The sequence below is a fragment of the Perognathus longimembris genome, chromosome 17 (assembly GCF_023159225.1).
Source record: "Perognathus longimembris pacificus isolate PPM17 chromosome 17, ASM2315922v1, whole genome shotgun sequence".
Taxonomy (NCBI): Eukaryota; Metazoa; Chordata; class Mammalia; order Rodentia; family Heteromyidae; genus Perognathus; species Perognathus longimembris.
In genome coordinates this window covers 12,158,663-12,165,716 of record NC_063177.1, presented here as the reverse complement: position 1 = coordinate 12,165,716, position 7,054 = coordinate 12,158,663, and positions in this window count along the sequence as shown.

Here is a 7,054-nt window from a genome sequence, read left to right as displayed (position 1 = left end):
CCCACGACCTCCTGCAAAGGCGCAGGAGGAGTGGACCCAAGTTGGCCCACAACCTCCTGCAAGGGTGCAGAAGGAGTGGACCCAAGTTGGCCCACAACCTCCTGCAAGCTAGAAGCAGAAGGAGCAGACCCAAGTACAAGGTGGGCGGGTTGAGTCTCGGTTAGGAGGCTCTCCCGGTAGTTGCAGCCAAAAACCAAACTGACTCGCGCACTACAAGTATCAAGGCAGGGTTCCAGGGGTCCCCCTTCAAGGGCGGAGAGTCTGGGGCGTTCCCCAGTCTCCCCAGGATTGCCGAGTAAGCATGTCCGCTTCAACAACGCCTTCAAGAAATAAGCAAAAGCAAAACAGACAAACAGACAAATTACAGGACAAGACGAACAGTGCTGTTTTCTTACCTTCGGAGTCTGGGGTCTCGGGGGTCTCTGGGGCTATCCCGGACAAAACCCCAAATGTTATGCCAAGTCGGGAAACGACCACCAAGAAGGCCACCGAGACTCAGACGCTCCGAAATGCAAAAGCAAAGCAAGACTTTATTCAGGCGAGCTGCAACTCGGGCCTCGTCCTACCCACCAACACAGCAGAGGTTAGGAGGAAGCCCAGAGCTGCGATTGCACAGGGCTTATAAAGGCAAAAAACAAAGTTACAGCCATCAGGTGTTCAAGCAAGACAGAAAACAAAGTTACAGCAATCAGGTGTTCAAGCAAGCAAGATTAGGACACGGGTACAAATCTGATTGGCTCAGGGTTCGAGGCAATCTAGGGGTGGTTAGAGTTAAGCATTCCCAGCGGTTAGAGTTCTTGACCGGCTGGGCCCTAATAAGCTTGTCCTGGGTTTGCTCACAGGGCCTGCTTATCTCAGGTTCGCGTGGTAAAGTGGGGTTCACGTGGTAAAGTGGGGCCTGACTTCAAAGTCTGGCTCTCCAAGCCATAGCACCACTTCTGTTTTTTTCTATATATTTGGTGCTGAGGATTCAAACGCAGGGCTTCACGTATAGGAGACAAGCACTCTTGCCACTAAGCCATATTCTCAGCCATATTCTCAGCCCTGCTTTGGGAATTTCAGACTCACCAAAACTGAAATACTAACGTACTAGTTAACATGAGCCCTAAGGGAAAACAAGATCAATCCCTAACATCAGTAACAAAGTTCCTTAATTTGGAAATTATAAAATCTTAATACTATTAGAAGTAGTCATAGCTAGGAGGCCAGACATTGTACAAGGGGCTCTAAAACCTGCCCTCCCCCCCCCCCCCCCCCGCCCTCAGTCCTAGGGCTTGGACTCAGGGGGTGGGTATTGTCCCTGAGCTTCTTTCGCTCAAGGCTAGCACTCTACCTCTTGAGCCATAGCACCACTTCCAGCTTTATCTGCTTATGTGGCACTAAGGAATCAAACCTAGGGCTTCATGCATACTAGGCAAGTATTCTACCACTAAGCCACATTCTCAGCCCTAAAATCACTTTTTAAAAACTTAATCTTCACATCAACCAAATGGGGATTATATTACCCTTCCATACTTGAGGACTTCAAGGCTTAGAAAATTAAGCTATGGACCCAAGGCCATGCAGATATTTGGCTTCAAGTCAATTCCAAAACCTATGCATTCTCTACTAAATCAATTTGCTGTGTGACATGAACTGTTTCCAAAAAATAGCTTCAGTTTAAGTTTTCTAAAATGGATTCAAAAGAACAGAAAACTTTTTTTGTCTTAATAACCTACTCTCCTAACAATGACATATTCTAAGAATCTCCTTTTCCTGTCTTCCCTGTGAAGAGTGAATTTTCTAAAATTTTGAGATCTCATCTTCTAGTAAGAGAACTCAATTAAAAAATTTTAAATTATAGGAAGTGGAGGTATGGCTGAAGTGGTAGAGTGCTAGCTTTGAGCGAAAAGCTAAGACCTTGAGTTCAAGCTTCACTACCAACATAAAAATAAATAAATAGGAAAATAACATTTAAATATTAAAAATCTTGATATGAGCTGGGCACCAGTAGCTCACGCCTGTAATCCTAGCTACTCAGGAAGCTGAGATCTGAGGATGGCAGTTCAAAGTCAGCTGAGGCAGGAAAATCCATGAGACTCTTAGCTCCAATTAATCACCAGAAAATTAGAAATGGTTCTGTGGCTCAAGTGCTAGAGTACTAGCCTTGAGCTGAATCAGGGACAACGCACAAGCGGAGTTCAAGCCACATGACTGACAAAAAAAAAATCTTCATATGGTTCCCAATGTCACATTGAAATAGAATGTGCATATATGATAAATATTTCAGTGAGTCTAAAGACAGTCCCCCATAAGCCCATATACTGATCTTCAAGTTAAGCACAGATTGAGAAAACATAGATTGATAAAAAGCTCATATTGACAAAAAGAAGGCTAAGAAAAATATTTTTTCATAAACATAAAAGCAGGCCCTATAAAGGATCAATATATTTCCAATCCCAAAGAATTTGTAATGGTTCTTTCCTTCTTGAAAATTTATTAAGGATGACCAGAGCCATCATTTCCTTTGAAATTAGTAAAGATTAATAGACTTCTTGTGATATACCATCTAGATGAAGCTAGAATATATTTAGCACTCAAACTATTCAATCAACATCTTTTTGTTGTGTAATCAGAACAAACAATACTGTTTTTGTTTTTTGTTTTTTTTTGGCCAGTCCTGGGCCTTGGACTCAGGGCCTGAGCACTGTCCCTGGCTTCTTCCCGCTCAAGGCTAGCACTCTGCCACTGGAGCCACAGCGCCGCTTCTGGCCGTTTTCTGTATATGTGGTGCTGGGGAATCGAACCCAGGGCCTCGTGTATCCGAGGCAGGCACTCTTGCCACTAGGCTATATCCCCAGCCCCAAACAATACTGTTTTAAGTTGAATATATTAACCTTTAACATAATTGTATAACATAGGCTCAGAAAAAAAAGAGTATGCAAAAACTTACTGAGACCTCTGATACCTGAGACTCTGATGTTAACATCGACTTCTCTAGACTTTCCAAGTAGAAAATATAAAAACTTTATTGGGTTTTAATTAAATTTAAATTGGAGTTCCGCATTGGAATAAAATCTCAAAGTGGCTATCCACAGGTTCTTGATGTGGCTACTACAGAAATGAGTATAGTTGAGTCTGGTGAGCACAATCAATTATTACTAAATGAGAGTAATCAGTTCACCCTTTGGCATTAGGCAGAACATATAAGCCTGTATTTTCTTAGCCATAATTTCCCTTTATCCTTTTTCCCCCCTGGATATTGTGACTTCATCCAAACTGTCTTTCTCAGCATGACAGAATCAAGAGACTTAGGGAGAAAAGCTTCACTTTTGGTTCCCAAGCCAACATAGTTATTTGAAAATAGAGAAGAGTCCTTGCTTTTGCTGAGAATTTCAGCGTCTTGGTGTAGTCCCTTCGTTTACCAACCAATGCAATTATGCCACTGTCAGGTCAGGGAATGACAAGTGATTTGCAGATAATTATGTAGGAAACGTTGCCTGGGATACCCGGGCAGAAGGAGGGAGGCGAGGTAAAGCCCGGAGCCCTCGCGGCAGGTGAGCAGCCGGGCGGCGGGGCTCTCTTTCCTAACTTGACCGGTTCTCTAGCTCCGGGACAGCGAAGGTGCGGGCCTGGGAGGACCCGCAAAGTCCGGTGGAGGGCTGGCCACCCTCCTCACACCCGAGGCCAGCCCCCCAGAATCCCGACCGCCAGCCCTGCCAGGCCCCTGGGGAGATGGTAACACCCGCCCCCCCCCACCCCACCCCCCCGGGGCGAGGGGGCCCGCGAAGACTGCCCGGCGGGCGGGAGGCAGGACGAGGTCCAGTCCCAACCGCCTCGGGGGCGGGCCGGGGCGGGCCGGGGCGGGCTAGGGTTCGCCCAGCCACCAGGGCAGGGCGCGAACGGCCACGCCCCGGACACTGCTTCCAGTCTGCGGCTGAGGGTGGAGCGGCGGAACGCAGGCCTGGCTCTCCGAATGGGAGTACCTGACCGCCTCACTGAGGACCTCCGAGGGCGCTCGCGGAGCAGGGCAGAACGCGTCTAGCAATGGCCCCCCCCCCGGCAGAGTGCGCCTGCGCCTGAGAGCGTTGGGACTACAGCTCCCAGAGTCCTCAGCGCTCTAGCGCCCTCCTAGGGCTCGCTCTGTCTCTTTAATGAAGATTCTGGCTGTTTGGGGACCCTGTGTGACCTTAAAAAAAATCACATTGAACTTGACTATGTGTCGAGCACTAGCAATGGGTACTATCTGCCTTTGGATGAAGTAGAATAAGATCGTAAGTTTAAGTGGAATCTTAAAAAAAATATTGTTATTATAAAGGTGATGTACAGAGAAGTTACAGTTATGTAAATCAGGTAAAGAGTAGAGATTTTTGTTGTTGGTGGTGGTGGTGCCTGAACTCAGGTCTCTAAGCTCGGTTTTAGCTCAAGGCTGGCGGCTCTACTAAGTTGAGCCACAGAACCACTTGATGGTTTCTGGGTGGTTAATTGGAGATAAGAGTCTCCTAGACTTTCCTGCCCAGGCTGGCTTTGAACTGAGATCCTCAGATCTCAGCCTCTTGAGTATCTAGGATTACAGGCATGAGCCATCAGCACCTGGCAAGAATACTTTTATTTTTGGACAAGGTCACTCCTTCCCTCCCGCTCTCCCAGTTTGCCCCTCCCGTTCCCATCCACAAGTTGTATAGTTCATTTTCAACAGTGTCTAGTGAGTACCACTGCTGTATTTGTTCAGCCGTTGTCCCTCTGTTTCTGTGCACCTAACCCTCCCAAAGACAGATAAACAAATAAGACAAAAAGAAAACAAAACAACAAGAGAAAAAAAACCTCATTTCCATTTCCTGAAGTTCATTTAGATAAATATTATTTTATATGATCAGGGGCTCACGGGCATTGCACCTTTGCATTTCTCTCCTAAGAATATTCTCTTTTGGTCTTATTGTTTGTGGAGTGCCTAGAGTCCTATATAATTTATCATGTTTCAAGGCATTTTAGACCTAACTCCTGCATGAGAGAAAACATGCACTGTTTGTCTCTCTGAGCTTGGCTTACCTCACTTAACATGATTGTTCTAGTTTCATCCATTTCTCTGCATATGACATATTATTCTTTCTAATGGCTGTGCAAAATTAGATTGTGAATAGGTATCACATTTTTTTTTCAGTCATTCATCTATTGTAGAACATTTGGTCTGTTTCCACAACTTGGCTATTGTGATTAGAGTAGCAATGAACATGGATGTGCAAGTGTCTTTATGGTATCCTGGCTTGTGATAGTCTGGGTAGATGCCCAGGAATGGTATGGCTGGGTCATAGGGTAGATCTATGTTTAGGTTTTTGAGGAGCCTACAGACTGCTGTCCAGAGTGGTTATACTAATTTACATTCCCACCAACAGTGCAGTTGGGTTCCTTCCCAACCCCGCCCCCATATCTCCACCAATATTTGTTGTTTGAATTCACAATGTTGGGCAAGCTAACTGGATGAGATGGTATCTGAGAGTTGTTTTGGTTTGCATTTCCTTTATGGCAAGGGATGTTTCCTCATGTTTCTTTGCCATTCTTGACTCTTCTTATGAGAAATCTCTCCTTAGTTCCTTTGCAAATTTAGTGATTGGTTTATTAGCTTTGGGAGTTAGTTTCCTGAGCTCTTTGTATATTTTGGATATTAGACCTTTGTCAGATGTATTGCTAGTAAAGATTTTCTCCCAGTCCATTGGCTGTCTTTCTAGTTTAGTAACTGTGTCCTTTGCTATATAGAAACTTTTAATTTTGATGTAATTCCACTTGTCAAATCTCTCCTATCTGCTGTGCCTCCCCCCCTCCCCCTTCCTGGGACTCTTTTCAAAAAGTTTCTGCATAAGCCTGTAAGTTCTAGTGTTTCACCTACTCCATCTTGCAGTAATTTCAAAGTCTCAGATCTGATGTTGAGGTCTTTTATCTACTTTTGAGTTGGTACCAGTGCATGGTGACAAACAGGAATCTATTATTTTTTATATGGATGCCCAGTTTCCCCAACACCAATATTGAAGAGGCTAACTTTTTTCCACTATAGTTGGCTACTTTATCAAATGTCAGATAAATAAGTATATGGTTTTATTTCTGGATCTTCTAGTCTGCTCCACTGATCTTTGGGTCTATTTTTGTGCCAATACTAAGCTTTAAAAAAAATTATTGTTATAGTTCTATAGTAGAGCTTGAGGTCTGGGATTGTGATACCGCCCTTATTTTTTTTTTTTTTCTCCTAGAATTGCTTTGGCTGTTCATAGTCTTTTGTTGTTCCATATAAATGTTGCATTGCTTTCTCTATCTCAGTAAAGAATGTCACTGGGATTTTGAAGGGGATTGTGTTAAATTGGTAGATCAGTTTTGGCAGTATGGTCATATTCACAATATTAACTCTACCTATGCCGGGGGTTTGTAGCCTCCTGCGCTCTCCTGTCCTGCAGGAGAGACAGGAAAGCGTACCTCACATGGGCGGGTCCAGGAAGAGGGTGCGGGGGCTGACAGACCACCACCCAGCCCCCTTCTCCACAGAGGACAAACAAGTAGCCTGGAAGCCGGTCGGCGCCAAACTCGTTTAATTCAGGAAAAGATCTGTAACACAGGTTGGAGGGTGGCAGGAGGGGAGGGATACATGCACCTACATAGGGGCTGTGATTTGGTGCCTGAGCTGTCCATCAGGGGTGATGTCACGGGACCTCCCTAAGGGGCGGCTCATATCTACATCAGGGCCCTCAGAACCGCCTAGTATGCAAGGGGCATGGGCGGGTGTCCCCCACATACCTATCCATGAACATGGAAGGTCTTGGCTGGGAATGTGGCTTGGTGGTAGAGTGCTTGCCTAGCATGCCTGAAGCCTTGGGTTCAATTCCTCAGTACCACATAAACAGAAAAAGCCAGAAGTTATATTGTGGCTCAAGTGGTAGAGTGCTAGCCTTGAGCACAGAGGCTCAGGGACAGTGCCCAGGCCCTGTGTTCAAGTCCCAGGACTGGCACAAACAAAAACAAGAACATGGAAGGTCTTTCAATTTCCTGATGTCACCTTCAATTTCTTTCTTCAAGTTTTTATAGTTCTTGC